The following is a 10251-nucleotide window of genomic DNA, read 5'->3' on the forward strand; positions in this document are numbered from 1 at the left end:
ATGTAAGTCAGTGGCGTATCTAGATGTCTTGAAATGGGGTGTGGGGCCTAGTGGGGGAGCGCAAATGTGAAGTGGAGGATCGCGAAGGTGAAGTGGGGGGAAGCTGAGGGGTGGCTCGATGATCAGTTAAGGGGCGCTAATTCGCAAAATAAGGTGATTTTAGATGATTTTTAACTACTTGACCTTGATTTGAAACCAAAATTAGTACAATTTTAGGTAAGCATGTGGTTAACATAAGCAAGAATTTAGTCCAATGAAACTGTTTATCATCTTGATACCTTCCGACGAAAATTGACCCTACCAGCGTCACCATGGCGTCCCCACCGATCGATCTAACGTGACATTGTTATGTGGGTGTTTTATAGATTATTGAGAATAGTAATATCACCGAAAAAATAGATAAAATGACAGTTGAATGACTAACAAAGACAATTGAAGACAATAGTTCGTCATTAGAAGTTATTTAGTATAACTTTATTCGGAAAATTAATCTCAAGATCGAGTTGCTGTCCCCGGCGTTGTCAGTGACGTCGTATGATTTGTGTGCGATTTTTACAAATTAACCCTAAAGTAAAAAATAGTTGAGCCATGTAGTAACTTGGAAATCAACCCAGAAACCCGGTAGTTTGTTGATTGTTTATTGATAGCGTCCCTTAGCTGCCAAGTTTATTGGCAGTTGCGTCCCGTTGACATCCCATTTTCAAATGTTAAAAAATAACCAACATAAATTTTAAGTATTAAAGTGCCATTCTCCAACTTTATCTCATGCAGCCTCAAACATGACGGGGCTCAGGTGGATATAGTAATTTTTCTAGTTTTTATGTATGACATTGCCATTTTCCGGCATCAAAATTCCCCAATTTTTAACATTTTCTTACCTCCATGATGGGGATATGCCTTTGTGGATATAGTATTTTTTGTTGTTTTAATGTATTTGCCATTTTCCTGCATCTAAAAATCTCTAATTCTTAAAATTGCTTTACCTCAGCCTCAACCATGGTGGGCTGAGATAGATGGATTAAAAATTTCATAAATTTTAAGTATCCGAGTGTTTTTTTGGGGCATCTATAAAGTCTCAAATTCTTGCAATTGACTCATCTGCGCCCTAAAACCATGGTGGGGCTCAGGTGGATATCGTAAATTTTGTACTATTCAAGTGCTTTTTTGTGCATCTAACGAGTCTCAACTTCTCAAAATGTTCTCACCTGAGCCCGAACCATAGTGGGGCTCAGTTGATTATGGTAGTTTTTAGAATAGTAAGTACTGAAATTTCATTTTCGGGTACCTGATTAATTAATTGGGGGGTTTTTTTTTTACTCAATTTGTCAAAAACATTATTATTTAATAGGTACTGTATGTTCCATTTTGGGGCATCCAGTGGTATAAAATACTTAAATTTTGGCGTCACCGCCAACCACGATGGTACTGACGTGATGTGGACTCTCTCATTACATCAGCACCCCCTTCTTTAAAATATATGGATACGCCACTTTGCTGAAAACAATAGTTAAGACAAATATATTTACATTCGTTTTGTTGTTCATGTAAATGTCTGATAGGTTATTACTTTACAACAATGCTAAAAACACAGCGTCAATACGAACATTTACACATGTAAGAATGGGCTGAGCGACTCCGAATAAAGGTGGAATTAGTAGTGGTTATGTGACGTTTGTCATGCACTGTATTATGCGCTATAGAAATGGAAGACCATTTGAACGTCTCTGGTATTGCCGACAGTACAGTCAGTGTAAAATGCTAGTGTGGATTTAAACAATGTCATAATGGCAATGTTCAAAATAAATGTAAATCAAATAAATATGACTGTTGGGGTAAGAGGGGGTGTATCTTTGTAGTTAGGCAGTTATATACCGTACTGTCTTTATGTCTAAACAAACTTTAATTTTAACACCGGGTCTCCATTTTAAAAGCTCCTAAGAGTTTCGTAGAGGTCCTTTTCGTCGCTCTGTTTTTGAATATGTATGGTTGAGCTTACTTTGTCATGAATTGCAAAGAACATGAATAAAGGAATAAAATGAAAAATGTAAAAAATATGTCTATATGCGTACAACAACCAGATTATAGAATTTACTAATAGATCAATAACTTTCCAATGATAACCACATGAACTACATTACTCCACCAAATTTTAGAAACAATAGCAGTATTGTACAAATAAACGGCATCATACTTTTTATGTTAATCATCTATTTATTTTGGCGCACATTGATCATACAGTGCTCCTATCATTCCTATCATTATCAAAATCGAACGCACAATAAACAGATCATAATTATGCCTATACAAAAAAAATTATTAGACCATCACTCCAGCCCGCGTCAAAAAAATTAGGAAATATTGATGCGGAAATTTTAAAAACTCTTTCTTTTTCTTGGCAGCATCATTTTTTTAACAGCATAAAAAACAATTTAATTTTGTGATTAGTGAAAATCTAACAATTTTTTCAGTGCCCTAAATTGGCTATAGTGGGACAGAGTGATAAACTATAAATATCTTGTTTAATATTTTCAAAAATAATCCTATTCTTTTTCATTGTGTCCAATGGTTGCCAAATTGGCTATAGTGGGACACAGTGATAAAGTACAACTATCTTCTTTAATATTAATTAATATTAATTACTCTTAAGAAAAATCCAATTCTGTTCCGTTATAAATTAAATATGCAAGAACTTGAGTTAGTCTCTATTCATAAAGATTTAGGTGTTTTTATTGATAGTAAGTTAAATTTCTGTTACGGTACCATGTTAAATATATTGTGTCAAATGCTAGTCGAATGATGGGTATGATTTGGAGAAATTGTAGGTTTGTGAATGATGGGCCTGCTCTAGTTTGCTTGTATAAAACGATTATTCGTCCGCACTTATTATAAACTCGATTTCTCCAAGTCAGGCCCATCGTATTGATAGAATACAAAGAAGGTTTTTATTTTTTTTAGCTAAGACATGTCCCGATTATACTGTTAATATTGATTCCTTAAGTAAACGCAGATTTGTTTTTGATATGCTGTTTTTCTACAAAAGTTTAAATTCTGTATTTGATTGTAATTTTATATCTTTGTTTAAATTTAACGTTCCTAGTCGTACTCGTACTAGAAACTTAATCTATGTTCCATTTGGTCGGGTTGACGTAACTAAGAGAGGTTTATTTCAAAGATTAGCCGTTACATATAATAATTTAAGTTGTTCTAATGAAATTGATATTTTTTTATGATAGTTTATCCTCGTTTAAGCTTAAAATTAGTAAGGTTGTTTGATGTTAGTTATTATTTGTCTCTTTCTATGTGTATATGTTTTTCTCCAACCTGTTAGTGGAGGTTCTTATCTCTGTTGGTTGAGAATTAAATAAATAAAAATAAAATAAATAAAAACCGTTTATGAGATTTTGTAATGGACTGCTTTTTACTTTAAGACAACTTAATTTTTCCCATTTTGTATTTCTATTTTACAAAAGCTTTCTTATCAAAGTACCGATCGGATGGATACGTACCAAAGAAGAAGAGTCTCTTACTTTTATCTTTTTGATCATCGACATTGCTTTAATTTGAATCGCTAATAGGTTTAGTAGTTCTTCCCATTATGGGCTCCCTAGTTTCCAAAAATGTTTCCGGAAGTCATAGTCTCGTTTGGTCCGGGAAATGTGTTTCACTTTTTCCACATTGTTGAAAATAAATAAAATTCTGAAATTCTCCAATTACAGATAACACGGTAAAGTAAATTTATGTATAAGGATTACTTTGTGATATTTTAATGTCTTCAAATGTAATTCTATGTAATTTTCATCATATTATTATCAGTGGCCGATCCAGCCCCGGGGGGGGGGGATTCAGGGTGTTCGGACGAACCCCCTCTGTGAAGAAACGTAACAAAATACTATGGGTCATGGCTTACAAAATTCATGCTAACTAGACGCGGATCCAGACCTTCGCCCACTGCGCCCAGGCGAAGGTCAGAGTGAGAATTCAAAATAAAATTTTGACCATTTTTTCCTTGACACTTATTTTGAACATTACCATTCGGAAAATGTTTAAATCCACACTATCCTATACCTTACACTTTTAAACTGATTGTACTGTAGGCCCTACCAGAGAGAGAGAGAGAGAGAGAGGGAGAGAGAGAGTTCATTGGTCTTCCACTTCTATAGCACATGATATAGTGCATAGCAAACGTTATGTAACCACTAATAATACTTAGGTCCAGTGGCGTAGGTATGGACAGTGCAGTCAGTGCACAGCGCTGGGGCCCGGGGCTCGTTCAATAGGTCTAATGATCTAAAAATATAATTTAAAAAAAAATCCTATTTAAACTTTAAAAGGGCCCTTCAATAATAATAGGTTTTAGATGCTATATATTATTGATTATATTCATTACAATTTACTTATTACTTATTTCCCAAACGCTGCAAGTAAAAATACAACAACTAAATAAGCCCTTACGTATACGGTGCACTACTTTTTTGAAATCACATTTCTAAAGCAATAAAACATCGTCACGCACATTTGTTTGTGGTATTAAAGTTGGTTGAACTATTAATGTGTACGCTTTTTAAACACCTCAGATCATGTAGACGACCTCAGCCCCACCATGGTTAGGGCTGAGGTAAGAAAATTTATGATTATGGCACCTCCAGTTGGTCGGAAATGGCACTCTCAGACTAAATTTGAATATAATTTTTATTTTTCTCCGCTTTTAAATTTCGAAAAAAAAGGGATGGTTGGCCGGCGGGGCCCCTTTATTCTGCCATTGAAATACTCATCATAAAATGTTTTTAAAATTATCCTTTTTGTCATAATTATGCCCGCTTATGTATTTTGTGCAAACTAACATTCATAAAAAAAATGATTTATTAACTATTGATTAGCTTGTGACGTTTTCAAAATTCGAACCATGAAAAACAAATAAGATACATTTAAAACAGTGATTAATTTAGTCTTTTTGCATGTACACTACTTTTAAAATCAATCAAGAAATTTTGCTTTTCTTCCCTTTTTGAATTTCACACCTTTGTATTAGTAATAGTACAACTACACTATTGTGAGTGGAAATAATATCAGTCTATTGTCAAATAAAGTGAAAACACTTCGACCTGACGAAATAACATAAAATTATCAGCCATATATATTGCTCCAAAAGCTCTAAAAAATACGACATGTTTTTCTTGCAACATTTTCAACCAAGTTTAAGAGCGAGAATAGCCTAGCAAAAGTGTTTCACGCTGACATTAGATGTTTTTAGGTCATATTTTGTATTTCCACAGTCGTATCTCAGCAAATACTTGTCGGATTTTTGTATTGCCTTCTGTATTTGGAAGGCAATCAGGGGTGGCCCCCCCCGTCGGGGAGAAAAAGCACAATTCGTCGGGGATAAAAAAAATATTATATGTATTTTTTACATATTAGTAGACTCTAAAATCGATTAAATAAGCCTTTGAAACCCCTAAATTGTCGAAATTTTCGGGGGCTTCGCCACCAGGAGCACTTTCGGAGCTTTTAATCGAAGCTCGACCACGCCCACTTTGCTTTCATCGGGGAAATCTGACAACTCGTCAGGACCTCGCCCCCCCCCCGTCGGGCAAATCTTGGCGCCACCCCTGAAGGCAATCCTTTTCTGATTGCTTTAGTATTTGTTTCAATTGTATTGCTTGAAAAAGTCACCGTCATTTTTCACTTTTCGATTGGTGCTATGCTGACCGCCCACCGCGTAGAGGCTGCATTTTTACCTCTAGCGACTTCGTTGGCTTTAAATTGCCATTTCGGCTGTTCACCAATCAAATATCTTGTTGTTCATTCCCCTCGCCCCTCCCAGTAAACGGAAAGCTGAATATTCATAGATTCTTCTCATATAAAATATATGAATTCCCATTGAATGAAAAAAAAATCACTATCAAAACACTAATTTCAATATGAATTGAATGAACAATTTTGTCTAGGAATTATGCCCGCAAAAAAAAAAAAAAAAAAAAATGGTTCGTTTGGGAATCGAACACACAACCTCCAGGTTTGCTATTTATTATCCACCATCAACTAAACTGCCTTAAAAAAAATTTTTTTAAACTGGCTCGTGTGGGAATCGAAAAAATAAATTATTAAAAAAAATTTCTAAAAAAACTTGCCCCGTGTGGGAATCGAACCCACGATCGCTGAGTTTACTACCCCTGATCCAGCACGACTAAACGGAGGGAGGTAAACCACGGCCCCTAAGCCATAAATGCAATAAACCTAGTACCACACCAAGTACCTGTTAGTCAACCTACTAGAAAAAATTCTTCGTATATATACACTACAGGTTAATATTACGCATGGTCATGGTGTCAAAAAAATGGTCCGTGGGCCAAGAGGGTTTATTTTTTGTCTAAAAATATATAATTAAATTTATAATCGATTTATGATTGTTACCATCTCCATAACTTACACACTTTTTTTTAAATAGACAAAAATGTTGGAAAAATTCATTATGCAAATTAGAAAAAAATAGACCAATCATGTTACGGGATTGAATGTACTGTACTCGTTGATTACGTCGCGAATTGCGAAATAACAACAAACAACCTTTCATGTCCCAGCCTAGGAACCAGTCAATTCGAGCGGATGCCACTTCGAGCGAAGGCGAATTCGAGCGGATTTTTTTTATCGAGCGGATGCTAGTTCGAGCGGAAGAAGATCCACTTGTGCGGGTTTTTTATACGAATTACTTTAAAATTTCTATTATTTCTATTTTTGAGCTAACAATTTGCTCAAGCTTTGCCTGGGAGGCAGGGGAAAGCCCCAGTCGGTTCCGGGGAAGACGCCTATAGCCTTATGTATAGCAAGTGGTATTTAATGGATTTTTAGGTTAACAAATAATAAAGTTCAATTTGTTCTGATTGTATATGGTAAGTGAATCCTATTGGGAATAGGAATTTCCTTTATAGCCTGTATTCAATGAGACTAATTAAAAATAATTTGCGTTCTGTTATGACAAATGCTCATTTAGATAGCCTCATGATGGTTGGAATACATCGTGATAGGTGAAGCAACCTCGACCATGACAACGTGGTTGACACATTTCATGCAAAATTTCCAAAATATAGAATTTCACTTTCAAGAATGAGGATTTGAAAATAAATTAGATGGTTACATTGCATACTCTTTGTTTCTTGCTTTATTCAAAATGTTTTGGTTTTGGAAGCTGATGTCAACATTAGAAAGCATAGCCTACATGAAGTCATATTATAGTAACTCATTGCCTATCAAATAAGTAATAAAAATTCGCCATAATTCATCAAATATCCGTGGCTTCCAGGAGGGCTTCGCCCCCTGGACCCCCACCGGAGGCCCTAGGCGGCCCCCAGTCAAGTGAGACTCGATTCCCTGGACCCCCACCGGGGGCCCTAGGCGGCCCCCTGGCCCCAGCCAAGTGAGACTCGATTCGCTCCACTAGCCGCCCCCCCCCCGTCGAGGCCTTTAGCTCCTCCGTCGGGCAGGTCCTGGCACCATCCCTGCCTCAGCCCCTACCATGGTGGGGCTGAGGTCGTCTACACTCTCCATCTGTAAAGATCCCTCTCTGGGCCCAGCTCTATTTCAAATTACTGGATCCGCCACTGGATATCTTAAAAATTTCGTATGGAAACAAATGTTAATTGCATTGCTTAAAATTTATTAAGAGGCTATAGGCGCCAGAGCTTCTCGGGGACATCGCCCCCTGGTACCCAACCAAGACTTTATTTTTCATTTCGTTCCCCCCCCCCACCCCACTTTCAACCACGGATCGACGCCCTTGATTGTTTATTCCATCGCGATAATAAAAATTACCATTCAATAATAGCAGTAAGTATAGGCCTAGAGCATTTTTTGCAAGTGTTTTCACACGCATGGAATATTTAGTACATTTTTACGGCAGTTTGGGCAAAATTGCACATAAAAGCCCCCTAACGCAAATCCAGGTACACAATAGTTGAACCAACTTCAAAATACCACAAATACAAATGTGTGTGACGATATTTTATTGCTTTAGAAATGTGATTTAAAAAAAGTAGTGCATCGTATACGTAAGGGCTTGTTTTGTTGTTGATTTTTAACTTACAGCGTTTGGGAAATAGGTAATAGGTAAATTGTAATGAATATAATCAATACATTTACCATTCAATAATAGAACAGTCATCGACCTACTTGCAGTGAATTGAATCTAAAATGTATTCATGATGGTATGATGATCTGAAGTGTTTAAAAAACGTACACAATAGTTCAACCAACTTTAATACCACAAACACAAATGTGCGTGACGATATTTTATTGCTTAGCTTTAGAAATGTGATTTCAAAAAAGTAGTGCACCGTATACGTAAGGGCTTGTTTTTTTGTTGTTTTTTTACTTGCAGTGTTTGGGAAATAGGTAATAGCTAAATTGTAATGAATATAATCAATAATATATAGCATATAAAACCTATTATTATTGGAGGGTCCTTTTAAAGTTTAAATAGGATTTTTTTTAAAGTTATATTTTAGATCATTAGACCTATTGAACGAGCCCCCAATAGCCCCGGGCCCCAGTGCTGTGCACTGACTGCACTGTCCATACCTACGCCACTGGACCTAAGTATTATTGGTGGTTACATAACGTTTGCTATGCACTGTATCATGCGCTATAGAAGTGGAAAACCATTGTATTGGAAATATGTATACCTCTCTCTCTCTCTCTCTCTCCCTCTCTCTCTCTCTCTCTCTCTCTCTCTCTGGTAGGGCCTACAGTACAATCAGTTTAAAAGCGTAAGGTATACGATTTAAACATTTTCCTAATGTTAATGTTCAAAATAAGTGTCAAGGAAAGTAAGTATGATTGTTGGAAAAAATGGTCAACATTTTATTTTGAATTCTCACCCTGACCTTCGCCTGGGCGCAGTAGGCGAAGGTCTGGATCCGCGTATAGTTAGCATGAATTTTGTAAGCCAGGACCCATAGTATTTTGTTACGTTTCTTCACAGAAGGGAGTTCGTCCGAACCCCCTGAACCCTCCTCCCCCACCTGGATCCGCCACTGATTATAGCTCTGGAGTTGGAACATGACCGAAGTCTGTTTTGGTATACCAAATATGTTGCTTTTTTTTTAATTGTTTACCTTGTTTCACTGCATCTATGCATTTTCGAGTTTTTGTTGTTGTTTTTGTTGTTGTATGAAATTGTTTGTTTTATTCTGGTCTGTGTGGATTAAAAAAAAAAGGATTAATTGATTGAGTAGGGAGGGATATATTTGTGTATGTGTACACAAATGTTGTTTTTTTTATATACAGTATTATTGTACTGTTTTATTATTTTAATTTTAAGTTCACGTCCCTATTTCTCAGTTTCATTTTGATTATTTTTAAGTTTGTGTCAATTATGTTTTATTTGTATATATTGTACTGTAATTATGTGATTCATTGTATTGTATTTAAGTTGAACGCACCACCCTTGAGTGCCGCCGATCTAAAGGCGATGCTCACAAAGTAAATAAATAAATAAATAAATCTTTTTAGCTGGGATCAAGCCTAGGCCTGCCATTCCAAAAACCAAATGGCTACAGTACTGTTTTTTTCCTAAGATCGTCCCGACTTACACTGCGTAGTAAGTTGTGCCACACACGAAACCCGGGGCACACACACAAAATAAAAACAAATTGTTAGGCTAAAAAACCAACAACAGAAAACGCCGAATAAGGTCTAAAAACACAGGTTCATGATCATTAGGATGGATGTGCCCTGTGCTGAGTTACAGTATTATGAGTGTCCAAAAATTGAAGGCCATTTTATTCTACGTTTCGCTTCTATTTACGCCTCATCAGGAAAATTACATAATACAAAGAGCTTCACGAATATTTTTTATGCTCCAGAACAGGTGTGAGCATTTTCCACTCATATATCGAAATCCAATAAAATGATGACGATCATGATGATGATAATGATGATAGGCCAAATAATTATGTTATAGATAAGTAGGGCTAAATGTTTATTGCAAAATAGGCCTATTCCCGGGACATAGTGCCTAAATCGCCGATCTTGGTGGTTAAGACGCTAAACTTTCAAACAACTTATGAACTCGATAGGTCTACACTTATAATAACCAGATTGAAACTTGTTCCGAAATTTTAAAATTATGATAATGATAACGCTGAATATAAGACATTTGATTGCATGCCAAAAACCCTAATTATAGGGGTACACATTCGATTAGGATCCCCAGAAGATCCCTATAACATGGATCACGGGACAAGGGACATTTTTTGG

This window comes from Anneissia japonica, unplaced genomic scaffold (assembly GCF_011630105.1).
Source record: "Anneissia japonica isolate Jap-2015-1 unplaced genomic scaffold, ASM1163010v1 scaffold1642_len504882_cov181, whole genome shotgun sequence".
Lineage (NCBI taxonomy): Eukaryota > Metazoa > Echinodermata > Crinoidea > Comatulida > Comatulidae > Anneissia > Anneissia japonica.